The 14,581-nt window shown below is 35.4% G+C and overlaps 1 protein-coding gene across 16 annotated transcripts in view; it reads right to left on the minus strand.

The window, feature by feature from the left end:
• BNC2 (basonuclin zinc finger protein 2) overlaps positions 1-14,581 on the minus strand; it is a 423,723-nt gene that overhangs the window by 95,222 nt on the left and 313,920 nt on the right. For 2 of the 16 annotated variants that reach the window (XM_082695076.1, XM_082695074.1), the window contains exon 1: positions 9,620-9,799. The exons of the other annotated variants lie outside the window; for them this stretch is intronic. The gene's annotated coding sequence lies outside the window, so the exon portion shown is untranslated. Of the gene's footprint in view, positions 1-9,619; positions 9,800-14,581 lie in introns of those variants that run through there. 16 annotated transcript variants of the gene reach the window in all.

The following is a 14,581-nucleotide window of genomic DNA, read 5'->3' on the forward strand; positions in this document are numbered from 1 at the left end:
ACAATGAAATTAGGAATGTATAAAAAACTTGAAAAGACATTTTGGAAAAATAGAAACAGAAATGAACCTTGTATCATTAGGAGAGATGCAATTAAAACAATGTACCATTATTTACCCCCCCAACTACAGAATGCCAAAGTTCAAAAAATTTGTTTCAACACCTAGGTGGTTGAGGGAATAGGCACATAAATTATGATACATCCATACAATGCAGCTGTTAAAAAAGAATGAGGTGGCTCTTTATGTGTTCATACGAAATTGTTTACAAGATATATTATTACGTGAAAAATGAAAAGTACAGAATAATGTGCTCAGTGTATCCTCCCTCACCATTTTTATGAAACAAACAGGAGCATATGTATACTTTATATGCATAGACTATTTCCAGAACCATACCCCAATATCAAAGACTTACTTTCAACTATATGATCTTTTGAATAATTTATTATTTTTAACTAATGGCATCTATTTCTCTTTAAAATATGTTATTACTTTTAAAATGTATTCTCTATAGCAGAATCAGGGTCTGTCATTCTTGAACTTGTAACTAAATACTTTTTTATTTATCTTAATATTTTCTGTTACTTTATCTGCCAGAGAGCCCAAGTTGTTATATGTATAGTTGCCCTTGCTCTTACGAAAAAAAGACTTCATTCGGGGTTTTTGTGTGTTTCTGAAACTTCCTGAAAATTTAAGATTCTCACTCTTTTTGGTCTTTTCAGATTGCTACTGCTTTTAATTACAGTAAGTACATACATAAAAATAACATGAATATATGGGATGTCTGTGTATGTGTGTGTGTGTATGTGTACATTTCTATACCAAATTATATAAATGCCTATGTATTATGGCATTGTTCTGGGTATTATAAATCTGATCATTTTCTATTTCATTACGCTCAGTGAGATGAGAATAGCAAAGATCATTTGGAGGGTGAATCCATTTCCAAATGAAATCCTAACCGATATAGTGCCTAATTGATTTACCTCCTTGGAAGATTTATTTTAAAATCATAGTCTGTGTTCACAAATACTGGGAGCACTTTTTTAGAGCTTTTTTGCCTTGTGACACCTTACTCTCTGACACTTCCTGAGCTGTGTCTGAAGCTGTCTTGTACTGCCAAGAAACATTCTCAGACAAAGAAGCTTATGACATTAGCCACTCACTAAAAGGGCAATAAGCAATCAAAATGTTTTCCTAGCTGTACCATGGTACCAGCCTAGTGTATGGTAGACAGTATACGTCCACAATTTATTGCTGGAACTCCCCCTTGATAGGACCATGACATGCCAAAGGAAAGTGAGTTAAAAAAAAACTCTCTTTCATTCTCTTAACATTAATTTATTGAGATTCTACGATGTACTCAGAACATACATATAGCAAACAACACTAAGAACCACCCATTAAAGAACTTATAATCTAGGAGACAAAACAGACAAACAGGCAATCATTGTAAATAAAAATTGCCATGAGGGCATTTGAGGTGATACAGCCAACAATGAACATGGAGAAGAACAGCAATTTCCTAGAAAAGTGACGTCTAAGTTGAGACCTCAGGTAGGTAGGAATTAGCCCAGAGAACTTCTGGAAGCAGCCCATTTCAGGCAAAGATAGGGGAGGCAAAGAACACATGTTTAAACAAAGGAACCACAAAACTGCCAAAGCACTTCTGAGGGGGCATTTTCTGTCCACTAGTTTACAGCTCTAGCCTCTCACTCTTAAGCTTTGACTACAGGCAGGGTGCCACACCGACAGGTACACTAACCAAATCAAGTCACAGCCCCAAGTCTGCAAGCATCAGAGGATAGAGGAGGACACTGTAACAACTAGGTGCAGGTGCAGCATTAAAGAGACAGAAACGTGCTGTCGGTCCTCTTTACCACCCATCTCCCACTCTCTCACCTATACCTGTTACCCTGCTATGGGGTCTAAGAGGGAGGTTTTATCATCTATGGTCCCAAATGCAATGCTACCTTTGTCAAGTTGTATAAGGTGTTCAGTTGCTTGCCTGTGAAGCCCCAAATCACAACTTCCCTGAAGTCAAGGGACTCGCCACAATACAGCTGCTGGGGTGACTGAAGAGCTCAAGGAACCTACATAAGCTTCAACAGCAGGCCACAGCACCACTCCTCGGTGAAAGACAACTGATGGGTCAAATCACCAGGGAGCTGCCAAAGAGTTATTAATGGTGACAGGTACACTACCTGGGAGACAGGTTCAGAAGGGAAGAAGATTATTTATAAGCGAATAGTTAACAGCTGTACCTACTGCTAAGTATTACATGGATGCCACAAACTATAGAATTCAAATCCTGGGTTATTCAAGCACGAACAACTGCCTGTCACCCAAATGCAATGCATCGCTATAAATTAAAGTGGGAGAGATGAGACTTCGGAATACTGGCTTGCCTGGAGAGGTAATGTCATCCCGGAACTCAGATAAAAGGTGGAGAAAGGCTGAGATAACCATGTTGTGAATTACTGTTCTTAATAATAATGATGAATTTGCAAGAACAGCTTTATAATTTTTCCTGAGGGCTTTAGGAACCAAACAGATGCCAAATGCATCTTGTATTTTCAAGAGTAAACTGAAGTCGGAAATAAGGGGAGACTGAAGAGTTGTATTAGAATGGCAAAATTGGGGGGGGGGGACTACCAATGAGAAAAAGAAAGTAGAGCACTTTGGTTTAGAAAATAAGGTTTTCTAAATTTTATATATGACCACTGTATTTTGTATATGAATAAACATGGCATCTGCTACCTTTGCCTGAACTAATATTATTCATGCGATTCCACCATGACTCTGGAACATAAACTAAGTGGACAGTACGGAAACTACCTCATGTATTAAGAAAATCAAGAGTGGAAGTTACTCTTCTCAACTCAATGTTCTGAAAAGCCTGGAAGCTCAATGTATGTTGAGCTGAAAATCCATGAGAATAAATATCCTCAACAAATTTTTGTATTTTCCTTTCTAAAGACCTGAAAATTCCTATGGTCTTATATATATTTTTCAACTACTACTAAATAGAAACTGTCAAGAGAAGGAAAAGAAAAAAATAAAGAGAAAAAGTGATATTTAGAGACTGGTCTCATTTTAGAAAACAACTGAAGTCCTATATTGTTACTGGAGTATAAATTAAGACAAAGTTTTTAGAAAACACATAGGACACGCTCAGTAAATAACTGCAATAAATACAACTAGTTTTACCTTCTCTCCATGATAGCTGTTAAGTATAAGAAAAAAAGGAATGCGATGCCCAAAGTGTGCATACTATTCATTATTTGTTTAAAGAAAGAAAAATAATATTTATAGGCACACACTTATGGACTATCTCTCTAAGGATATACAAATACAAGCAGTTAATCAAAGGGAGTGCATCTGAGGAGTGAAACTGAGCAGCTTGGTGGCAGGGAATATCTATGTGTTTATATTACCTACTTAACTATTAATTGTTTTAGAAGTACTTACTTATTGACATGATAATTCCATCTCCACATATTCATTCCATAAACACCCTAACAAATGCAGTAACATATACATACAAGAATATTCACTAAAACAATGTCTGTAAAGTCAAAGCATTAAAAATAACCCAAACAGGGGCTCAGTGCATTAAAGCCTCTGCCTTTGGCTCAGGTCATGATCTCAGGGTCCTGGGATCAAGCCCCTCATCAGGCTCTCTGCTCAGCCGGGAGACTGCTTCCCCCCCTCTCTCTGACTGCCTCTCTGTCTACTTGTGCTCTCGCTCTCTCTCTCTCTCTCTCTGTCAAATAAATAAATAAATAAATCTTAAAAAAAAAATAACCCAAACATCTTTAAGTAAAAGATTAAATAAATTACAGTGCATCCATACAACAGAGAAATACAAGGAGGTTAAAAAGAATGGATGGCATCTATATATACCAACATGGAAAGAGGCTTGGATTTGATTCCAAGAGCTGCTGTAAAATACTACCACAACCTTATGATTTGAAAGAATAAAAATTTATCTTCCCACATTTCCGGCGGCTAGCAGTCACAAATCGAGATGTTGGCAGGACTGTGCTCCATTCAGAGGCTCTGGGAGACAGTCTGTTCCTTGCCTCTCTCCTGGTGTCCGTTGGCTGCAGGCTGTCCTTTGCTTACAGGCCCATCACTCCAACCTCTGCCTCTGTCTTCACTTCCCCCTCTCCTGGGGATGTCTTCCCCTCTGCATATCTGTCTCTAATCTCTCTCTGCCCCTTTCTCTCTGCCTATGATGGTGTCTATGGCCCACTCAGATAACCCGAGATTACATTCTCCAGATCCTTAATCACATCTGTAAAGGACCTTTTCCCAAACAAAGTAACATCATAGGGTCCAGCTATGTAACCTGAATATCTGGGGGATGGGATAGCAGACAGCAGGCCATTTATTGGTCTGTCACAAAGACTAGGCTGTATCATTAAAATTTTAAACAGGAAGCTATAAGAAAATATATACAGAAGGAACCATTTTCATTAAAATAAGAAAAATTAATTAGTACTATATTTGCATGGAAATACATGGCCTGTATACCAAATAGTTAAGATGGGGGTTATCTCTGGGAGAAGGGTCTAGGGACAGCTTTCATTCTTTGAATTATATATTACAGCAATGTTTGAGTTTCTATGTCAAACTTGTAGTACTTTCATAAGCAAACACATATATAAAAAGATGCTCTGATATTATTTTTGACATTTCCCCAAATTATCTTACCTAACTCTATCATCTCTTTGGTCACTATTGAGGAAAAGGGGTTTAGTCAAATATTTATAAAGAAGATAATTACCAATTGTATAGTGAAGTAAAATTCCATAAGTTGTATCATAATTTTTATGTACAACATTTATAAAACAGACTGCCAAAGTTTCTAGGAAAGGCTTACACTTGACCTGACTTTCTAGAAATACCTGACAATTATTCCATTCAAAATAAAACACTCAAACCCAAATTCTGTGACTCTCCCTCAAAAGCAGATTTTTTAAAGCATTTCTAAGGTTGACTGTGTACACGCATGAACCACTGAAGTGGTGTTACTCGTGCATCTTTTCTTTGGCATAATTCTTCTCTTTGCAGGTATTCTCACTGAATGAATATGGCTTCATCTTCAAGTTTTCTTCTACCTACAAGATGCATTTACAATATCTGTACCTTACTGAAACATTCTGGAACAAAAATTCCCAAAATCATTGTCCATTTCTCTACTCCTTTCCCCCTCCCAGGCCCCACCCCACTTCCAACGGAAAATGTAAAGCACTAAGCACTATGCTAAGCACTATGAAAGTCAACTGGGGTTCCCTAGGGTGTTTTTCTCAGGCATCTTTGAAAACTAAGCAACCTTTTCCCTGTCTAGAAAAGAAGGTGATGATCAAGATGAGCTTTTACCAGAAAAGATTACATTGTGCTAAGCACATCTGTCAAGAGTAGGAAAGGCACTTCACATAGGGCAAAGGGAAACCATCACACCAAGAGGACTGCCTGCCTTCATTCATTCCCCAAAGTCTACGAAATGCCTACTGTGTGAAAGGCTGCAACACAAAGCATGGTGTATGTTGCAAACTGTGTGGGCAGAACTTCTGGTGTCTGAGAATCTGACAAGAAGAGAGATGAGTTCACTAACAGCAGACTGTTGCTCTGACGAGAGGCGGGCCAGCAAGCTGAGGCACGAGAAGATGCAGGAACAGAGCAAGAGTTGGACAGGTGTCATGCAGAAACAGTTCTGCAGTTGGGGCTCATAGTGCCCGGTAATTATGGCTACTGTCAGATCTGCCAAGAGACATATGGAGCAATGGGCAGGGAGGGGTCGGGGGAGGCTGGCACATGACGAAACTCGCCACCCACCTCCCACTGGCACTATCAGTTTCATATGCTCTATTAAAGTCAATCAAGGGTTCCCAGCCTCCCCTGAGATCAAGAGGATAGGTGATTATGAAAATAATAACACTTTTAAAAATTACCTCAATGTTCCAAGGGAGCTTTGAGCTTTACTTCTGACAGTGTTAAAACACTCACAGGCAGGAAGGTAAAAAACAAAAACAAACTAGGAGACCACAGTAGCCTCAGTCTGAAAGGCCACTCCAGGACTACTTAAGCCAAACACCCTCTGTGAGTTCAGTGGTTAAGCGATTCCCTCCTCCGGGTGGCATTCCAAAGGCATCGCCTTCACAAGTGCAAAAACAAGAAACTGGCATAAAGACGTTAGAGCAGATTTCTGTTTGAGACCATGTGTCTGAGGAAACAGCAAAAATAGCAGAAAGAAAGAAGAGAAAAGCTTTTCTTTCATTTAATTTTTTTTTTTAAACAAAAACTGCCTAGAGACAGTGTCTTGGGAAGCCAAGTTTTTTAAAGTACAAGTGTAATTTACTTTTATATAAACATAACTTCACAGAGCTATCAGTGGGTTCCATTTCAGTAAAAACAAACAAAAAAAAAAGAAGCTGCAAAAAATAATTATAAAACATATGGTGCAAACCCCGGCTGTGTTTATTTTATGACAGTTAACATTATTTACAGTGTGATCTGGTCAGAATTAATACTCAAAGGGTTATACACAAAATACGCCCAATTTTTCTTCTTAAACCGTGCTCACCAGCAGTTTTGCCAAGCTATCTAAATGAATTTGTCTAGAGATCTCTTGTATTCCCCCAAAGAAATCAATTATATTTTTAACATATCATTTTATTCAAAATACTTGAGTAGTATCATCTCTATAAAAGCTGCCAATAGCAATACATGAGGAAACACATTGTCTTTAAGTAACAAGAAAGTTTGACAAAATGCATTTCAAACCCTGCCATGAGTTGCAACAGATTCTTTAAATTGGATGCTGTTCATTTTATTACCTCAATTGGTAATGTATATTAACAATTTACAAACATTCCAGTTTATCTGCCTTTGTAAGAACAAGCTACTAGTTCATGTTACACATTATCAATATGTCCTATTGAGAAAAACTAATGTAAATAGCATACCCTTGCTCTTGGAATGGCTTCTGGAGGTACTAACTATAGAATCTGCCAAATGGGAAGTCTAGATAGAACTTTTCCCCTTTTAAAGTTTAACTGAGAGGTATGTGAAGGCCAAGAGACAAAGAAACAGAAAAAGAAAGAATAAGAATAAGAATAATGCTTGCAATGAAAATCTTAAATTTTTTCCAGCCCTTTTATTAAGATATGCTAGTATTTTATTCCCATTCAAGTTTGTATTAATATAAGTATCAATATTTATGGGACCAGATGGTGTTCAGTAATTCAAGCTAAAAGAGAAAATGGCTGCCCTTCCTCCCTGGGCACACAGACAACACTAGATACCCTCTACCGTGGAGGGTAGAGACCAGACCTATCTTCCCAGTCCTACCAATCACAGGAAATGGAGGGATATGCTAGAGTCCGCTCTCACCGGTACATGGGAGCTAACTGTTAAAGGCTCAGGAATTTTTTTAAGCTGGTAGTCAAACATAGACATTATTAAAAATTAAATTGTATAAACTCATAATTAAAGAAAATTCATTAAAAATAATGGCAACAGCTACTCAGAAGTCATCATTTCTAATTATTTGACCACATTTTACTATTACCCATGCCTTAATGTACTTCTGTTTACATCTAGGATGTGGAAATACTGCATAAGAGCATGTTACCACACCTCTCATCTCAAACCCATGTTCGGTGACTCGTACTGATCGGATAATAGTGGGATATTTTCCTCATAGAAATCAACAAACACTGTGATTCAGGTCTTCCTTTTGTTTTTTTTTTTTAAATATAATTTAGAGAGCTGTTATAAAGCATTTACCAACATACCAACATCCAGCTTCTTCTAAATAATAGATGACTGTCTAGTTTCAAAATTTAGCCTTCATTTAAAAACGCACATTCATTTAAACTTCATAATCCTATCTGTACTCATTTGGGAAGGAGAGAAAGAAAAGGAAGATAATTTTGCTATGACAGATTTTTAAAAATAACTATAAATTTTATCTGGATCACTTATTTTTATGAAGCCTTGTAAAACATAACATGGAGCATGATTTCCGGATATGAAAAACATTAGATATGACAAATGAAATATACGGTTTGTGCCTCAGACAGGAAACATCCTGCACAGCCTCTAGAAACAAACACAAAGATTAAGTCGCAGGAACACATTTTTTTTTTTTTTAAATGCCTGGAGTATTCTGTGTTTATAATAAATTAGCAAATGAGATTCTAGCCATTGTAACTCTTTTTGTGTTTTTTAAAAAACTGTCAACTGATTATGATATAAATACACCTAAGGAATAAACCATAAAAAAAGACTAAAATAATTCTGAATCAAAGCCAATGAAGAAAAGACAGCTTATACGTGTTAAGATGTAAGAAAAATTTAGAGATAAATTACTTTTGCTTAAACATGTAGCAATATCTGTTAAGATGAAAATCAGGATGAATCAAATACCCATATTCTCAAAACTAAATCTGGATAGGAATAAAAATCTGTCTATTTTTATTACATGCTACATCCACAGTCTCATTCTTTCAATCTCTAGTTTATAAAACTTAAAACAAACATTACATTTTTCAACATTACTGCTATTTGTAAATCATCTACTAAAAGGAAATATATTGAAACTAAATAGCAAACCATTAGGAAATCCTACAAGTGCCAACAAAGAGAAGAAAGGCAGGATAAATATTACTAGAGCTAAAATGAATGCTTTATAGGTCTTCCTATAGCAGCTGGCAAAATTTTATAGAAGTGAATTTTATTAGAGAGAAACACAGTCTCAAAATCAAATTTTAAGACAGCCATTCTTATGAGTAATATAGGAGATTTCAATGCAACCATAAAAAATGTAACTCTGATTTCTCTTTTTAAAGATCCATAGCTACATAACACAGATAGACTTTGATTGTGACTATCAAATAAATCAATAATTATTCAAGTCCTTTTTAAAATAGTACTAGACCAAACAAATAATTATTATTTAAAGATAAACATTACACAATACAAAGAATTCTAGATATAGTATCAGACAATCCAAACTTGAGTACTTAGTTTAGGGTACTGTTAGGCTTTTTCACCATTATCAAGTATAAGTTTTAGCTTAATAACCTATATAACAAAATTAATAAAACTTCCCTGTCTATCCAAATTATGAAAATATGTAAATTTAATGAAAAATGAATTAGATGAATCAGTACATGTGAAATCCTTTTGTAAGATTCTAGTGCTAAGCACCCCAAAAGCCAATTAACAAGTTCCTGTTACTCCATCATCTAATGGCTGGCAGAACCTCCACTCTGAATTAGGAGAATATTTCTTCTTTCATCTAAGACTGTGGAGGCCTTTTTGTTCTGGTTTTACAATATTGTGACTTACCATAAATGTAAGAATCACACAACAGTAATTCAGGAATGGATTAACTAATGATGCAACCTAATTTTGTCTGATTTGTACCCATGGTTGCAAAATCACAAAGCTTCAAAAAAAAAAAAATCACGACAACATCAGTTTTAAAAATCCTTGTCTCTTTCCCTTCTTCATTCTCCCTTCCTTTATCCCTTCTTTCTTAATTGATCATAATATAAAATTAAAATATATTTTGTTACTTATTACAGATAACCAATTGAGTTACCTTTATGTTAATTTAAATGATAAACTTCGTGTTTTCCTTCCAGAAGCAAATCATAAAGTTGCTTTTTTCTCCAAGTGCTTCTCTTATTTTCTTTTGTGGTAAGTCACATGTCCTTAACAAAAAAATGGTTCTCCATCCATGTCTCTGAAGAACAGGGAAACCATGACCAAACTAATTTTCTATTCACCTAACAGGAAGATGGCTTTTACATATTTTCATAAATAATCTAGACACTATTTCCTCAAAAAACATTCACACTTCAGAGGAGTTAAACCCCAGGTTATGAAGTGAATAACTGAAAAAGAAGTAAAACTTTTATACTCTGGCTCTGGAACATGAAGCATAAAATGGTTTAAAAAGGAGTGGTGAGGGGCGCCTGGGTGGCTCAGTGGGTTAAGCCGCTGCCTTCGGCTCAGGTCATGATCCCAGGGTCCTGGGATGGAGTCCCGCATTGGGCTCTCTGCTCAGCGGGGAGCCTGCTTTCTCCTCTCTCTCTCTGCCTGCCTCTCTGCCTACTTGTAATCTCTCTCTGTCAAATAAATTAAAAAAAAAAAAAAGGAGTGGTGGTATCACTAAATTTCTAACTTTTATCTAAATTGACAGAATTCTAAATATAAAAATAATCTCAAAGGAACATGTGTAAATACTAAGTTCTCAAAAATCCAAGGTAGATGTTTAGTTCTGGGAAATGAAACTAGGAAATCCAAACTTTTGGACTTTTTGTTTAAGGCAAAGTTGCCCAAGTGCTTTAAAAAAAAACGAGAGAAAACATTTCCTGTCATTTAATCATCTTTGCAAGGCTGATAGTAAAGAAAGCACTGGGAAGAGGCCATGAATTTTAAAGCAACAGGTAAAAAAAACAGAAATTTAAGGGTACAGTCTCATTTCATATTAATGTTTCTGGACAGAGAAGTAGGAATTGTTTAAGAAGTTGCACAGATGTCCTGTGTTTACTGCAAACATAAACAGGTCCAAAACCCTATCAGTTCTCCGGATTCCCATATACCCAGCCCTGAATCCTGGAATCAATCTAGGAGCACCTTCTCTCTCCCACACCTACTGAATCTAGTCAGTAAGTGGTTTTATCTAACCCTGCTATTTAATCTCCCTGACACTAACCTAATGCCAGGCTTATTTCTACTTGAACTACTGCAATAGCTTCCCAACTAGACAGTTTGGCTCAGGACCTCGCCCTCCTGGTTCCACACAGATAACATGACCAAATGGAGCTTCCTAAGACATTAATCTGGAGATCCATGATCACAGTCCTGGCTCCCAAATTGCTCAGGTTTCCTTACATGTCCTAGAGTACTCATCTCCCTCTCTGGCTCTGAGCTTTGCTACATGATCTGTTTTGGTCAATGGGATACTAGTAAACACGAAGCAAAATTCACTTAAAAATGCTTGCACAGGTGGACATTCCCTCTCCTGCTGCTCTTTAGAACCCTAAATTATCTGCATGTGAACAAGACTGGCCTAACCTGCTCAATGTGTAAGAGATAGGACAACAAGGCACTTCCATTGCCCCAACCAATAGCCAGTGGCAACCAGACAGCCAGATGTATAAATAAGGCCATCTTAGACAAGACCCCACCTTTCTTCCTCAATCCACGAATGTACCAGCTCACCCACAGACTTGTGAACAAAACCAGAATGGTGGTCATTTTAAGCCATAAAGTTTGGGGTGATTTGTCATGCAGCAGTGAATAATCAATACATTCCTTACTTACTTCAAAAGAATCAACTTCCAATAAAATTAAACTCTTCAACCTGCCAATAAATGCCCTTCATCCTCTGGTTTTATCCCACCTTTCTAAACTCTCCCAACACTCTTCTAGATTATTCTGTATTTCAGTCTTACTGATTTTCTTAAGGGCATGCAACATTGTGTAAAAGTACAAAATAATGAGGAGATTTTATAAAGGCTATCTAAAATACCCAATGCAAACTTCTCATTGTGAAGTCTGGCTATGTTCTTTTCTGCAGAAGGTCTTCAAAGAAAAGCACTAATAAACTGAGGTATATGGACTTTTAAAAATATCTAAATATGTGTTTCTGGCCTCACAATTTAAAACTCACAAAAACACAGACTTTTGTTTTTGTGTTCATCTGTTTTCCTTTCTTTTCATAAGCACAAATTTCAGAACCTATTTGACATGAAGAAAAAAAAATTCCTCTTTTTCTCTCAGAGTCTTGTCATTATGCCCTACTCAAAGCCATTATAACATTAAATAAAGCTCTGTTTATATCCCATAAATACCACATAACTCAAGCTAATACTCTAGATCAAATGAAAAAAGATGAATCACATTTTTATTCTTTCTCCCAAAGACAGATCTGGAGAAGAAATAAGAAAAATTTGGAAACATTTTCTAAGCCAAATTTGGGGTTCTGTTCTAGACCAAATTATTATTAACAAAAGCAATTTTCATTATTATATTACCTGTTTTATGCACTGAATTGTACATCCAAGGTCAGTTCAGTTACATACAGCAGGGATTCACTCTATTTAGTATATTATTTTTTATCACAAGTAAGTATTTAAAGGATGACTCTTAACATACTAGCATCTATCAAACACATTAGCTTTTATTGAGTGGAAAAATAATCCTGAACATGTTTAGGGGTTCCAGACTTAACATAGTTATTTAGGATTTTCAATTACTCTAGAAAGCAAAAACTTTATATACTATTCATACATTTACTCTGTAAGAAAATATGCTTTAATTCTGTGAATGTAATTTCAAAAAGAATACATATGCAATGAGTATAAGCACTATTTTTCAATATGTATCACAGAAGCCTGATACTGTTCAGTGCATAAATACATTCAGGTTCCTTATATCTCATTGAAAACACTGTGGCATTATTTGCAAAAACTGAACAAAGTGCTCTTATACTTAACATCCACACATTACTCTTAAACACTGTATTGCTATAAATAAGTGGACAGCATTAAAAGAACTCTGATCCTCCAAGACCTCCTTAGTATTTATGTAATATTTACTAAATTAAACTGATTATAAGGTATATATCTCAAAAAATGAAAGAGCCCTATAGAAAAATAATACCTTACCACTGTCACTACATAACACTAAAGTGTAAATTCTACTATCTTGTATAAAGGTTAAATGACAAAAGTAGTAAAATTAACTAAAACTACAATAACTAGGGTATGCATAAAATAGAAAAGATGTAAACTATGATATAAAGAACACAAAACATGATGGAAGTAATATGAAAAATGTAGTTTTAGAATGTGTTCAAATTTAAGTTGCTATCAAATTAAAATAGACTGTTATATACATACGAATATATATGTGCACCTCATGGTAAACATAAAGCAAAAAGTTATAGTAAATGCACAAAAGAAGATGAGAAAAAAATTTAAACATAACACTATAGGAAATATTCAAACAGGGAAGAGAAAAAAAGAAGATGAAAAGAATAGAGAGAAAACAGTTTACAGCCAGAAAACAGTTTACAAAATGGCAATAAGTACACAGCTATCAATAATTACTTTAAATGTAAATGGACTAAATTCTTCAATTGGGAGACTGAATAGAATAAAAAAGGAAACATCTATATACAGCCTTCAAGAGACTTACTTCAGAAGGAAGTACATATGCAAACTAAAAATGAAGGGATGGAAAAAGATATTTCGTGTAAATGGAAACGAAAATAAAGCTGCTGTAGCTGTACTCATATCAGACAAAACAGACTTTAAAACAAAGACTGGTATAAAAGACAAAGAGGGGTACTACATAAAGGAGTCAATCCAACAAGAAGATATGACATTTATAAATATATATGCACCCATTATAGGAGCATCAAAATGTATAAAGCAAATATTTACCAGATCTAAAGGGAGAAAATGACAGCAATACAATAGCAGGGAACATTAATATCCCACTTACATCAATGGATAAATTATCCAGACAGAAAATCAATAAGGAAACACTGGCTTTAAACAACACATTAAACCAGATGGTCTCAATAGATGTATACAAAACATTCCATCCAAAAGTAGGAAAACACACATTCATCTCAAGTGCACATGGAACTTTTTCCAAGACAGATCATATGTAAGGCCAAAAAACAAGTCTCAATCAACTCAAGAAGGCTGAAATCCCTGTCAAGCATCTTTTCTGACCACAATTGTATAAAACCAGCAATCAGTTACAAGAAGAAAGCTAGAAAAACTACGAATGCATAGAGACTAAACAACATGTTACTGAACAACTACTGGATCATAAAAGAAATCAAAAGAGAAATTAAAAGAATACCTAGAGACAAATAAAAACAGATATATGACATACCAAAAATCTATGTGATGGAGCTAAAGCAGTGCGTTCGCAGCAATACAGGCCTACTTGAAGAAGCAAGAGATCCTCAAACAAACAATTCAATTTTACATTTAAAGGAACTAGAAAAAGAAAAAGGCCCAAGGTTAGCAAAAGAAAGGGAATAATAAAGATAAGAAAGGAATAAATGAAATAGAGACTATAAAGAAAATATAAAAGATCAATGAAACTAAGAGCTGGTTCTTTTAATAGATGCAAAAATCTTCCCCAAATTTCGCAAACCAAATTCAATGATACATTAAAAGGATCAGACACTATGATCAAGTAGGACTTATTCCAGGGGTAAGGATGGTTCGACATCCATAAATCAATCAACATGATGTACCACCTTAACAAAATGAGATAAAAATCATATGAGCATCTCAATAGATGCAGAAAAAGCATTTGACAAAATTTAGCATTCATTTGTGGTAAAAACTCTTAAACATAAAGGGAAAGTACCTCAATATAATAAAGTCCATTTATAACAAACCCATAGCTAGTATCATACTCAATGAAAAAAATTTTCCTCTATGATCAGGAACAAGACAAGGATATTATATTATTCAACATAATACTGGATATCCTAACCAGAGCAATTAGGCAAGAAAAAGAAATA

Source organism: Mustela nivalis (assembly GCF_964662115.1).
Source record: "Mustela nivalis genome assembly, chromosome: 13".
In the NCBI taxonomy this organism is placed as follows: Eukaryota; Metazoa; Chordata; class Mammalia; order Carnivora; family Mustelidae; genus Mustela; species Mustela nivalis.